This window comes from Erythrolamprus reginae, chromosome 1 (genome assembly GCF_031021105.1).
Source record: "Erythrolamprus reginae isolate rEryReg1 chromosome 1, rEryReg1.hap1, whole genome shotgun sequence".
NCBI lineage: Eukaryota > Metazoa > Chordata > Lepidosauria > Squamata > Dipsadidae > Erythrolamprus > Erythrolamprus reginae.
In genome coordinates, this window is record NC_091950.1 from 136,045,220 (window position 1) to 136,059,939 (window position 14,720).

The window sequence follows — 14,720 nt, forward strand, 5'->3', positions numbered from 1 at the left end:
ATGGAATGGCAAGCATTGGATCCCACCCAAGCAGCATCCTTTCCCCCCCCCCTGGAACCTTTATCCATAAGTGTCAACCTCATTCTCCCTTTAAAAGCTGCCATCAGACGACTGCATCCATAAATACCCAAGAAAGAAGGAAATGGGTTTCTTCATATTCTGCTGAACAGCCCAGTCCTCCTTTATTCAAGAGTAAGTCATACTACGTTCATGGGACACATTCATATGGCATGCAAATCTAATAAATAATAATAATAATAATAATAATAATAATAATAATAATAATTATTATTATTATTATTATTATTATTATTATTATTATTATTATGCATAGATTCAAAAGATTTATGAATGGCAAATTGGCCCAGAAGTAGCACCTGCTCCCCTTCATGCATATGACAACAGCCTGAGCCTGCCAGTATCTAAACTGTTTGAAATTAATGTTTTATGGATATGTTAAAGTCCACCACCAACCCTTGGAGAATAGATTAGAAGTACTGTAACGTGAGAAAATATTATTTTACTGAAAGAGAAGTGGATGCTTGGAAAAAACCACCAGCAGACGTGGTTGGTAAATCTACAGTAACTGAATTTAAACATGCCTGGGATAAACATATTTATTTATTATTTTTATTTATTTATTTTATTATTTAGATTTGTATGCCGCCCCTCTCCGCAGACTCAGGGCGGCTCACAACAAAATGAAACAATTTACAACAAATCTAAATTACAGTTTAAAAATATTTTAAAAACCCCATTTCCTAAACAAACATACATACAGACATACCATTCATAAATTGTATATGCCCGGGGGAAATGTCTTAGTTCCCCCATGCCTGGAAATAGTATAAGGGCAGACTAGATGGACTGTGAGGCCTTTTTCTGCCATCAATCTTCTATGTTTCTAAAAGTATAGATTTATACTTTTTCACTGAATCATACAATTGGAAGAAGCCACTTTGTCACTGAGACTAACCTCCTTCACCTCACTGCAAGAATCCAAATTAAAGCAAGGCTGTTTGGTCTCACCTATACATATCCCTTAAGTGTTTCCCAGCCTTGGCAACTTGAAGCTATTTGGACTTCAACTCCCAGAATTCCCCAGCCAGCATTTGCTGGCTGGGGAGTTCTGGGAATTGAAGTCCAGATATCTTCAAGTTACCAAGATTGGGAAACACTGCCTTAAGCTACCTGCCAGCTTTCTGAATGATTGCTTATATGATTTTTATGAACACTTTTGCCCCTAACCTTCATTAGGAATCTCTTGTCCTGAAACAGGGCATTTTTCCATTAGTTACTTCTGCCTTTAGTGTCCCTGTTGTTCCTTACAGCTAAACAGTTGTCCTGCTTTGTGTATGTAGCACTTGGTAAGACAAACAACTGGCTGATCCAGCTGTGCTGCTCTCCCTCTTCAGCAGGTCACCTGGCAGGGGGAAACCATCCAGCAATCAACGTGCTGCAGGAGAAATAAAGTACAGTAAGTCTGATCCCAGACTTCCATCTGGGCCAGGGCTGTCAAACTCCCAGCAGGTGGGCTGGATGGGTCATGTGCTGGCCATGCCTATGCCGGTTTAGCAAAGGGGGGGGAGGAGTCCTGATATGACACATGACTGCAACATGAGTTTGACACCCCTCATCTAGGCTGTGACACCTCTCCTGTGATACTGGATGAATTTGAATACAGTAGTCCCTCACCTATCGCTGGTGTTACGTTCCAGACCTGGCCGCGATAGGTGAAATCCGCAATGGGGAATTTATCGACTGATAGTACTTATTTAAGTATTTATATGGTAATTGTTTGGTAAGTTTTCATTGTTTTAAGTGTTTATAAACCCTTCCCACACAGTATTTATTTTAGATACAGTATTTAAATACAGTATTTACAATTTTAGATATATATTTTTTTTAAAAAACCTGCCGATCGAGTTCGGCGGGCTGTTTAAATCTGCCGATCACCTTCCTCAGAAACCCGCGATGAAGTGAAGCCGCAGTAGGTGAAGCGCGGTATAGCGAGGGACTACTGTATTTAAGTTTTTAAACCCCAGTTCAGAATTCAGAAAATAACTCAGATACGAACAGGATCGCTGAATTTGCTACTTCAGGGACAGATTTAGAAAACTTCTACTGAAGATATCTATTTAAAAATATCCAAATAGTGCTGTATTAAATACAGTATTACTTCTCCCAACATACTTACTCACTATAGTATGAGAATGCCTCACTAACCACATTAAAAAGCATGCTTTCATAATGTCACATTTGCCTAACCTACATTTGAATTTCGGTGTTCCATTTGATGACATCTCATTAAAGGTGTTGACAAAGTCAGGTTTGGAATTTGCCTAGCTACTATTAGCCGCTGCTGTAGGCTCCCTCCCCTCCAGTTGCTTGAAACAACCACGAGTATTTTGGGGCATCCACAGAAGAGACCAGGCTTTCAGAGAGGCAGCTCAGGGGATAAGAGACAGATTTGAAAAGACAGAATTTAGACTTAATAAGGAAGCTCCACTGAGCTCAATTTACTCCTGAGTGGGATGAATTGTATGGGAAGGAAAGTTTCACTGCCCATGTTGCAATCCTGGAGCCTGAGACATGGGAAAATAGGTTGGAGTTAACAATCTTTATTTGCAAACAAACCCAACCCATAAACCGCTGGATACTATGCAATATCTATTCTGAATTTATATATGAAATTACATGATCCTATTATAAAAGCATTATGCATACAGTACTGGTTCATTATAGTTGCAATCATTACTTTGCCTATATCTGTGATGGTGAACCTATTGCACGCGTGCCATAGATGGCACACAGAGCCCCTCTGTGCACACATTTACTGTCACAAGCTGCTGTTTACAGTGTTGCGCATGTGTGCTGGCCAGCTGGTCTTTGCGCACGCCAGAAACTATCCAGTGCACGTATGCGCACCGGACAGCTGGCCTTTGGATTTCCGACACTCCTGCATGCGTTCCGGTTTGGGCACTCTGTGCAAAAAAGGTTTGCCATCACTGGCCTGTATAGTGATTTCAACTACACCGTGAACTACATAATTCTGTGTCTCTCAAAAATTCCAGCACTTATTAAAAACAATAAGATGAAACAGTGAACATTCTGCTTGCTCATCTAGCTATTCCAGTTATGCAAGAATCAAAGTGTAGTTTATGCCCATTTACCCACGTTGCAACAGGTCATAAATCAATAATATGGGATGAAGCTTTAACCTGCACCTACATTATATTAAAACACCTTTTTTAATCCTAAATATTTGTAAAATATTATTTGCTTTCTCAGTGTCACATGCATCAGAAAGCTCAGGTATTTCTTGGCAGTAGAACTGAAAGTTCCAGATTGTTAAAGACTTATAGGGATAGATTTACCGTATACAATGACCTGTGATTATATATCATATTCTATCTCACAATGCATCTTTACACCTGCCTAACTCTGTTGACCTAAACTCCAGAAATACATGTTCATTAGAGATATATCCGGTCTTTTTAAATTGTTTGTATGAAACATGCCCTTTTTAAGCAGATCAATTTTGCTTAAGAAATTTGGCATATTCTGGAGATTAATCTTTTAAAGAGTTCTCATTTTGCTTATCTAACTTAAAATCAGTTGATTAATTTAAAATACTTGCATTTCTGTAAAATGTCAATATGACTCAGAACATGAACTGATAATTTTAAAATATGTAATTTCTTTTAGGAGTAAGAAGAGTTTGGTATACTCTATATTGTTAGCTAATATTTTCTCTTTCCTGAATATAAAATTTGAAATACTGTACAGTAACACAAAGGAAAGCTAAAACAGCTTCTCTAAAAAAGCTACATTTATAGCATGAACATTCCACGTTTTATGTCATGTAGTACTGAATTCATTTGTTTTTATTTCCATTTCTGAAACCTGGGGAAGAAAGATTCATTTAAAAATAGAACAGCAGCTAGTTTCAGAAAATGTAATTTTAAAATAGCATTTTCCTAAGACATACTCCCACTTATTTGGTTATGCCCTCGAATCAGTATGACTAAAATGTATGCTTGTTTTCATAAAATTTGGTTTGAAAGGGGAGGGAAGAGAAGACAGTGTAAGAGTAAGCAGTTTAAGTAGAAAATGTATTTCTGTTTCATGCATTAAGAGGGGATTACCATATGACTGTTTTATCTTGTAAACATTGCCATAGAAAGCTTTTGAACAAAAAGAAATCACAGAGTTTAACTGGATGATTTAATATTAAGCAAACGCATCTATCCCAGTAAGGACAACACGTGAGTACAGTAAAAGTTCCTTAATAGTGTTGTTCCTTGCTGGAACATTTCCCAATTTCTCAACACAAATGAGAAGATAGCAGGGCGATGCTTGTGTGTGGGTTGGACTACATTTCCTACAATCCTCAACTGGCAGTTGTGAAAGCTATAAACAAGGGGGTAGGGCTCTGTGTGAAACTAGGATGCCTAGGGGCAGAAGCTTCCTTTGACCTTCCAATCCCATTCCCATTATAATTCTAGGCCAAGGTAGGTTTCTGTGCTCCACTACTATAAAGTCTTATGCCCCAATGAACATGAAACCATGAATGCTTAAGTTAAATCCTTGGCAATACACAGTCACCAATACAGCCTTGAAATAAATAAAAAAAATATTCCAGCGATGTGGCCCTTCTCAACTCATGTCCTGAGTCAGGTCATCTTCAATCCCTTGCCTTCTTTAAAGAAACACCACCACCCCATTCCACATTGAAGTAGAGAGGGAAGAGACTCTCCCAAGGTGGCCTACAGTGGAGGACTGCCTGAAGCTGAGGATGAAGATGACAGGCAGAAGTCAAAAGTTCCTCCAAGGTGAGCGCCTGGGAGTCACGATTCCTTGCTTCATGCAAATCCCCAGAGAAACAAGCAGGGAGAAGCCGGTTATATGTACATACATACATACATACCTGTGTGTGTGTGTTCCTTTTCATACATATATAAACACACACACATATACATACATATATACATACATATATTCTCTCTCTCTGTCCGTCCCTTCCTTCCTTCCTTCCTTCCTTCCATACATACATATGTGTGTGTGTGTGTGTTCCTTTTCATATATATTTTCATATTCATTTTCATTATCAGCAAAATATGTTACATACATACATACTGTACATATATAAACACACACACATATACATACATATATTCTCTGTACCTTCCTTCCTTCCTTCCCTCCCTCCTTCTTTCCTTCCTCCACCAGGAGCTCCGGATTCGGGATCTGGTCATTTGGTGCTCCTAAGTCGCCCCACTCCTTTGGAGAGCCCCGCAGAAGGAGCTCCCGGCGGGGGAAGAAACGCTGGCGTGCACACGATCCCCCAGGCGACAGAAGCCAAACACGCTCCAGACCCCGCCAGCCCGGCACCTGCCCATCCCGCTTTCAACCCGCTACGGATTCAAAGCATTACCGTCCACGCCAACTACTTTCCGCTCCGCCGGCGCGTCTCGTTTTCTGCAAAAGCAACGAAAGGAAAAGGGAGCGGAAGGCGCGAGATCGGCGAAGACACAAACGAGGCGAGGGCGATGCGTGTCTGTGGAGCGGGGGGTGGGCGGGAGCGTCACTTACCGTACCGCTGTCCAGCAAAGCAGACGGAAGGAAAGCGCGCCCGGCCTCCGCCAGCGCCAAGAAGCAAAAGAGAGCGACGGGGTGGGGGAGGCGGGCTGGGGGAAACCCACGCGCGGCACAGCGACCCGTTTGCCGGCTCGGGCTGGATTGGCCAACCTGCCAAACACAAGAGGCGGGGCCAAAAGAGGCGGCGACGGCCGGAGGAAAGAGCGGCCTTGCTCCTCTTGGGGCGGGGACTGGACTGCGGGCAGAAAGTGCGGCGAGGGGGGAGCGGAAAGGAAAGGGGCGTGGCCGGGACTCCTTTCGAGACCTCTACCGCTGAGGTCTCCGACAACCTTGGCAACTTTAAGACTTGTGGACTTCAACTCCCAGAGTTCCTCAGCCTGCAATGCTGGCTGAGGAACTCTAGGAGTTGAAGTCCACAAGTCTTAAAGTTGCCAAGGTTGTTGAAGACCCCTTCTCTACGGTACGGCTGACGGAGACTTCTTTTTTCCCCTCCGAGCCCTATTGAGTGCCGCCGAGGCCTGCTGATGCATCTCTCGCCGCCTGCTGTTGAAAGTCTTATTAAAAAGCGTTGAAAACTTGAAATGGGTGCCCCTTTCAGGCGCAGACCGCGCAACGGGTCTGTCAGAAGTGCCGGCTACAGTACGAAAGAGCAGCCTTACGGAGGCAAGAATGGGGCCAGTTGCAACTTGCACACTTCCCAGCCGACCTGTTTCCCCCCCTCATCTGGAGGTCCGGTCTTAGCTTGTCCCTAGGCTAGAATGCGAAGAAACTGAACCTTCCAGTTCGAGAAAACTGGATTTTCCACTGTGCCCGATAAGGTCCAGTCAGCCGCAGGAATGCAGCATTTAGCAATAGCATTTAGACTTGTATACTGCTTCACAGTGCTTTACAGCCCTCTCAAAGCAATTTACAGAGTCAACATATTGCCCCGGACAATCTGGGTCCTCATTTTATCGACCTTGGAAGGATGGAAGGCTGAGTCAACTTTGAGCCTACTGAGATTCGATCTGCCAAACTGCTGGCAGCCGGTGATCAGCAGAAGCAGCTTGCAGTACTGCCCTCTAACTACTGCACCAGAAAGGCTCTTAGAATGGTGGGAGGCAGTGCCTGTCTGATTTTAGGCAGGTGAGTTGTGGCAAAGTGCTACCAAAAGTGCATCTTGAAAGAAGGGAGGTATAATTTAACAAAAACGCCACATAATAGATACAAAGTAAATGTAAATAGCTGCAAACTAGACTGCAGAAAATATGATTTCCGTAATAGAGTGGTCAATGCCTAGAATTCATTACCTGACTCTGTTGTTTCTTCCCCCAACCCCAAGATCTTCAACCTTACAGTATCTACAATCGACCTCTCCCCTTTTCTAAGAGGTCTGTAAGGGGTGTGTGTAAGTGCACCTTTGTGCCTGCTGCCCCGTCCTACTGTCTTTTTATCCTTTCTATCACTACTTTCTACTTATGTTATATTAATGCATACTGTAATACTAATTGACTAATAGGTAGGTAGGTAGGTAGGTAGGTAGGTAGGTAGATAGATAGATAGATAGATAGATAGATAGATAGATAGATAGATAGATAGATAGCATGGCCCCTTTGAGGGACCCAGAACATGCTATGCCAATGCCATTGTCTAATCAGGGCCCTAAAAATGCCCATGAGAATAAGGGGTTTGATCAGCAAGATGCTGGGAACACAAGGGTGTGATTCGGTTCATGGAGGAAAATATTTTTTTAATGTTTTTGAGACTAACCAAAGACCCTTGGGTTCTTTACAGCAGTTTTCCAAAGTTGCACTGAACAAGGGAAGAGCTAATATCCCAAACATCTGTAGGTATTTTAAGATTAGAACAGTCTGTTGGATGTACCGGGAATGCTGTTACAGCATTGTGTTTTAAAGTAAATATTGTTTTATTAAGTCCCTATTTATTAAGTGCTTCCTACTCTTGATTTCTCTACAGCTACATCAATATAGTAAAACAGAAAAAATGTTTCTAATTGGTTTAAAGAAGGAAAAGCGAAGGTAATAAATGCCACCCAGTGAATTGGGATTGAACTAAGTGTCCTCTGCTATCAGTTTATGCAGGTAATAGCTTTCTTCATAATTTAAGTTGAAAAGGAAGCAGGATTGAATGTGAGACAAATGTCAAGAACAGAGGCAATTTTGCCCATGTTCAATTATGCTAAGGTAGAAACTCCTTCATTACCAGAAGGCCATTATCATAGTGAGTTTCACAGAAATAATTTTACAGTGAATCCAGATAAAACTGTATTTTATTCTTTATCTTCCAATGTTTACACACAATGTCATCTGATTTTCTTGTTTACTACAAAAAATTGAGAACAAGTGCTCTTCATCCACTATTAGGAGCTGTCCACTTGCAAGTACTTTTGCCTGCAATAGAGAACTGCTGTAGTTCAGGGGGTCCCCAAACTTGGCAACTTTAAGACTTGTGGACTTCAACTCCTAGTGCACCAGAGTGCCTTCCGTCCCCTGTCCTATAGTCTCTCCTATATCTCTTCTATCTTTTCTGTCCCTTATACTGTATCTCTTCTATTCTGCTCTGATCTCTAGTTATATTTTACTCCTATATTTTCTCTTCTTTCTTTAATATATTCTATTTGAATATATCCTCTAAAACCTTCATTGTGTATTATTGTGTATTGGACAAAACAAATAAATAAATAAAATAAATAAAATAAGTCTCAAAGTTGCCAAGTTAGAATACATCTGCTGTAGTTTGTTCACTTACTTTATGGTTTTCTTATCAAATTGTTGTTACAAGTTTTCCCCGTTTTTGCATCTCTTTTACTCTGGCATCCTGTTTGATCTTATTGGCAGATTAGATTTCATCTTTTCCCAACTTAAAATAGTGTCCATCAATCCATCCATGAATCAGCAGAAAATACTGTCAATATGACCTTTCCAGTCTCCATTCTCTATCCTGCCCCTGCTGCGTAAATGTGCCAGTCACGATCAGTAAATTGTTTCCCCATTTTGCTTGGTTTGCTATGCCCCACACCTCATGACCCCAACCAGTAGAAAATATCTCTAAATGAGGCCACTGCAACATGAATGGGATGAGTCAGACATAGGACTCTCCTGTCTTTTCAAGACTGGATTGTGTTGTCTCTTCCCCTAACCCCCATTTGGTATCATTTAAGTTAAAAACAAAAAAATAACTATGCAGAAAGACAGTAAAAATAGACCCAAAGACGAAAGTGGCAAATAGGCCTTATAGGGTAGGATAACTGAAGCTAACTGGTAGACAACTATTGTTTTACTTCATAACGGAATGTTAGGAATGGAGATGGATTGAAATTGAGCAATTACCAAACACCATGTAGTTTACCAATCTCATTTTCTAATAACTGACAAAGCTTTATGGATTTTATATACCATGAAGCTATGTCAATATTATATTGGCTTAAGCAAGAAAGATCTGCTTTTATTTTGGTATACTGTACTTAGATTGTTTCATTCATGGAATAAGCATGAGATGAAGATAGCATCTTGCAATCCTAAAATAAGATTATCAGCAGTGTTCCCTCTAATTTTTTTGGGGGGTGGGCGGAAAAGTATAGTGTCTAAGCGGCAGTCCCTTCGGGACTGGGCGGCACAGAAATATTAAATAAATAAATAAGTAAATAAACAAATAAATAAACAAACAAACAAACAAACAAACAAACAAACAAATAAAAAACCCACCCTGTTTTGCCTCAGAGAATTTCAAAATAAAATACTGTACTGTGTGTCTATAACAGTGATCTCATAATAGGGCAACTCTATCAATATCAAAATGCCACTTAAATAGTTGAGCTAGTTTCAAACTAGATTTTGATTTTCTTTCTCTCTTCCTTACTCCCATTCTTTTTCTTTCTCTTTTCCTTCCTCTCTTTTTTCTATCTGTTTCTCTCTCTTCCTCTCTTCCTCTCTCTCCTTCCCTCTCACTCTTTCCCTCTCGGCTTCTGGGCAGGTTTGAAAAACTCTGAGTTGATGATGATTTTTAAGTGAGCGATTGCTCACTGCTCAGCTTAGAGGGAACTATGATTATCAGTACATAAAGAAGTTTCATTAAACTGGATTAAGATGGCAATGAAAATAGAGCCAATGTGTCTTGCATTCTAGAATTTTGCATTTTAATATTTTGGAACCCAGAGCCTCTGACAGATACAGACAAAAATGGAAAATACAGAATTGTAAACAAAACTATAGTACAGAATACAGATAGAAATATTTTGCAATGGTCACCTCAAAATGGATTATCTAAAAGTAGTCTACACACATAAACTTGTTATTCCTGGGAATTAATTAATTAATGTTTGTTCATTTCCCCAGGAGTATGTTGTTATAGTAAAATATAATGGACTCTGACCCTATCGAGTTCTGTAATTATATTTTATCTAATCTTGATACAACTCATATTATGAGTTCATTGGTCTCATGAAGACTTTGTTCCATTCATGACATTCCTTAAATGATTTAATTATCCACGTTATAAAATTTTAGTGACTTTTACCCTTTGTGACTCAACAGTTGGATATTTCTGAACAAGTAAAACTTTTCTTCATTCGTATCAAGAGGTGTGTATTTCTCTTGTATAGCTACTACAGAGATCATAATAAGAGTTTCTGTTGTTAAACTTTTCTTCACAATAAATAAAAGTACTATTACTTCATTTTTCCCAATTCTAGTTTGCAACACATAACTGCACATCAGAATTAGGATACTACCATAGCAACATGCTGTCTAATAACTGTTTTGAAAGTAAGTTGGCATTAACTGAATTATTAACTTGCACAAAAGGTAGGTCAAAGGTATTGAAACTGTCCTGTATACTTCCTTGGCTACTTACGTTAATAGGCTTATCTGCATGTTGCCCTTTGTCCTTTAATGTGATTAAAAAGTTACACTGCAGTCATTGCATGTCGAATCTATCCAGTGATCTAAGAGTTAAGTCTGAATGGCAACACATACATAGATACTTGGAGAAAATTGTTGGTTTGGTTCATATTGAAAAAGTTACGCAGATTAATTATCTTCTTAAAAGATATTTTTTTAAAATTATCCTAGAGACAATGAAGATAATGAAGTCTGCGGAGAGGGGCGGCATACAAATCTAAATAATAAATAAATAAAATAAATAAATAAAGATAAGCTAGGCTTAAGATTAGGCTATATTTCAGATATTTAAAATCTTGTATTTTCAGTATACATAGAGCTGAGACCATAATTATATTTTGTCAACATTGCATTATGCTTTTCATACAGAATGGCCTAAGTTCTTGTTGGATTAGTGTTTTTTACTTCAAAACTTCTGACACACGGCTGGAGCCAGGAACAGTTCATTCTGATCAAATCTGATAGGATAAAACTTTGTGTATATGCTCACAGAGGTGGCATGAGCACAAGCCAAGCTTCTGCTGACTTTGCTGAGTGAAATGAAGAACTATATGGGAAGATGCCTTCTGGTAGATGCCATCATCATTTCATACTCTAAAATTTCTCTGCATCATAGTTCAGCAGTTTTTCCCCCTAGAAAGAAACATTATTATGAGATGGCATACAATGATACCGCCTTCTTTAGAGTAAAATTAAAAGCTAACATTTCATAAATTCTTGAAACGGCAAATTTTTGCTGAGCTGGTGTTTATTTGCTGATGGTGTTTATTTTTGCACATTTTCATTTAACTAATGTGCTCATAGATTTCTTGCGAAAATGGAAAGTTATCTAGAGCCACAGAAATTGGGCAATTTCAATTGGCTAAATGAAACATTCAGTTTCATTGAGGTTATTGTACAGTATTGTATGGTTATTTACATTTCTTATTTAAAAATGAGAATAGACAGATGCCACTATGCTCTACATTTTATGAGAGATACAAGTTCCTGCACTCATAACCGAAAACATCCAGGAAGCTTGATCCAAGGCATTAATTATACTACTGCTTTATTGCTAATGGCAGAGTTGGAGTTGCCATCTTCGAAAGAAATGAGAAATGATTCTCCCTGAGAAATGATTAAGAACAGTGAAGCAGGAGGCGGTGGGGGGGGGGGGAGATACCAAGGAAATAAGAAATCACCTCTGTGTGAGTTTTCTCCAGCCAACTATACAGGACTGGAAAATTGGCATAATTAAAAGATCCTGAATAAATCTGGCAAATACCCTAAAGCAGTGTTTTTCAACCAGTGTGCCGTGGCACACTAGTGTGCCGCGGAACATGGTCAGGTGTGCCGCAAGAGGGGAGAGAGAAAGAGAAAGCAAGCAGGAGAGAGAGAAAGCAAGAGAGAGAGAAAGCAAGAGAGAGAGAGAGAAAGAGAGTGAGAGAGAGAAATAAAGAGAAAGAAAGAAAGAAAGAAAGAGAGAGAGAGAGAAAGCAAGCAAGAGAATGTGTGTGAGAGAGAGAAAGAAAGAGAGAAATGAGAGAAAAAAGGGGAGAAAAAAGATAAATGAGAAAATGATTGAGGCAGAGAATGAAAGGAAAGAGAGAGAAACAAAAGAGAGAGAGAAGTGACTCTTGATTTAAAGCATATGATAAAAAGCACCCAAAGAATAAGAGAGGAAAACTCCCCAGCCCTCACCTGTTTTTGGAAATGGTTCAAGAGTGTATACACATACACACACACACACACACACAACGGGGGAGATAATATGTATAATATGTACTGTCTTAGAGTGTTATTTTGTGTCATTTTGGTTGGTGGTGTGCCCCAGGATTTTGTAAATGTAAAAAATGTGCCCTGGCTCAAAAAAGGTTGAAAATCACTGCCCTAAAGCACTCAATATAGATCTCTTCTACCCTGTGGCCTCTTTGCTACCTAAATTATGACAGTATTTTCATGGTTCTCTGCCCCTTTCTAGAGCAGGATAGGTCTTCTTCCAGTGGACCAATGCAGGAGCCGAGCCCCCCCCTTACCAGCATTCGCTTTCCTCCCGCCCGCAGCCGACTGATCGTGGGCTCCTTCACAACCTCGGAGAGCTTCCTGGGCATGAAAGCTCGCAAATCCAACCCGGACGAAAACCAGGAAGCTCTCCAAGGTCGGGAAGGAGCCCACGATCAGTCGGCTGCGGGTGGGAGGAAGGCAAATCCCCCGTGGGCTCCGTTACATCTTCCGCTGCCAACCAGGCCATGCTGGCGGCAGCGCAACGAAGAGAGACATTTGCTTTCCTCCCACCGGCCCCTCAATCGGGCCGGCAGGGAACAGAATGGAGCCTTCTGCGGCGGCTGCCTGCTGGGCTGGTAAGGGGGAAAGCCGAGCCCAGCCCCGTGGCATTCGCTTTCTTCCCGCCCGCAGCCGACTGATCGTGGGCTCCTTCCCGACCTCGGAGAGCTTCCTGGTTTTCGTCCGTGTTGGATTCGCGAGCTTTCATGCCCAGGAAGCTCTCCGAGGTTGCGAAGGAGCCCACGATCAGTCGGCTGCGGGCGGGAGGAAAGCGAATGTCACGGGGCTGGGCTCGGCTCCCCCTTCGGCTCCCCCCCTTACCAGCCCCGCCGCGGAAGGCTCCATTCTGTTCCCTGCCGGCTCGATTGAGCGGCCGGCGGTCTCCGCCACGGCCCTGTGGGCTCGGTTACATCTTCCGCTGCCAACCAGGCCATGCTGGCGGCAGCGCAACGAAGAGAGACATTTGCTTTCCTCTCGCCAGCCCCTCAAGTTGGATGCACCCTTGCTGGCCTGCTCGGCCGCGCCTCCTCGCCCGCCGCCCACCCAGGATGCAGACCTGCTGCCTCGCCCCACGCCCGCCGATCCTGCGCCTCCTGCTTCCCCCCCCCAGCCAAAAATACAAAGGCGGTCAGCCGCTGCCCGCGGAGCAATGGGAAGCTGAAGCCGCCGGCGGTTTCAGACTCCCTTTGCTCCAGGCTGCTCTGCCCTGCCTGTCAGACCGTCTTTGTGTTTTTCGCTGGGGGGGGGAGAGCAGGACGACCTTCCTGACTCCCTCCCCCAGCGCCGGACCTCCTGCCCTCTCTCCCAGACAAAACCCCAAAGTGGCCTCCCGAACCCGGAAAGAAGCCCTGCCGCCGGCTGTCACCTTTTAAAACAGCCGGGCGGCTTTCCAGCAGCCTCCGAACGCTGAACCCGGAAGTTCGGGTTTGGTGTTCGTAACACGAAAAAAGTTCGTACGAAGAGGCAAATTTTTTCTGAACCCCGGGTTCGTATCACAAGTTGTTCGTAAGACGAGGGGTTCGTATCTTGAGGTACCACTGTATAGCCTGAAATGTCCAACCACAACTTCCAAGTCTCATAGTTCTGCCTGCTTTGCTTCACAAGGAAGCACAGCAACAATTAGTGTCTCATGAGCACGACTGACATATCACTTATATAAAAACACAGTACCATAATACAGTTCAGGTCAGTGCTCTACATAAAACTAATGTTTCTAATGTTTACTTTTTAAAAAGCAACTTCCTTCTCTTCTAGCACTTATCTGCTCTCTTTTTCTCTCTCCTGGCAACATATCTAACTAAAGGCAAAAGGGAGGAAGAACCAGGTTTCTATGCAGGCTATTACTTTCTATTTCCCCATCCTTTCACATGCTCAATCAGACTCAGACAGAAGATGTTGGATCGGTCATGGAAGAGGTGAGACAAGCAGGAACCTGCTAATAGTAGTTCTTTATTGTCTGACAGTTCAGTAACTCAGCCAAGCTCCTATCTGACAGGTAGCCCTTTTATAGGGAGCTGTCAGACTGTTTGGCCAATAACATTTAAGTATTTTCCTGCTGTAATGGTGGACCTGAGTGAAGCCTATGCTTCACTTGTGTTGAATACTTAATACCCCTCCTCATTGATTTAGTCCTTGGCCAATCTAGGTTGTTGCTGAACATAGTCCCATAAGTAGGGAGAGTGTTGGCATGGTCTATTTGACCTGCACACTTTAGTTAGCCCTTCACAGTTTGCCTGGTCAAACAAGATTATTGTTGTCTCCAGATTTTTCAATGGAAACATCTGGGCGTCAACCTGGGCATCGACTCTGGATGTGATTGTCCGGCTTGGGCCCTCCTCTCCCATCATTCCTTGCTGGCTTCCTGGTTTTTCAGGTGGGTGAGACTGTTGCAAGGTCGGGTTTGAGATAGTTTTAGCTAATGTTTTATTTTGTTGGCCAGGGTATTCAGAGTCTTGGCAC

At 42.0% G+C, this 14,720-nt stretch overlaps 1 protein-coding gene across 3 annotated transcripts in view; it reads right to left on the bottom strand.

The window, feature by feature from the left end:
- CPT1A (carnitine palmitoyltransferase 1A) overlaps positions 1-5,779 on the bottom strand; it is a 57,145-nt gene extending 51,366 nt beyond the window's left edge. Inside the window, exon 1 of one of the 3 annotated variants that reach the window (XM_070766061.1) lies at positions 5,596-5,779. The gene's annotated coding sequence lies outside the window, so the exon portion shown is untranslated. Of the gene's footprint in view, positions 1-5,437; positions 5,457-5,595 lie in introns of those variants that run through there. The other 2 variants (XM_070766046.1, XM_070766053.1) reach the window with 2 other exon arrangements.
- Between the last annotated feature and the right edge of the window lie 8,941 nt (positions 5,780-14,720).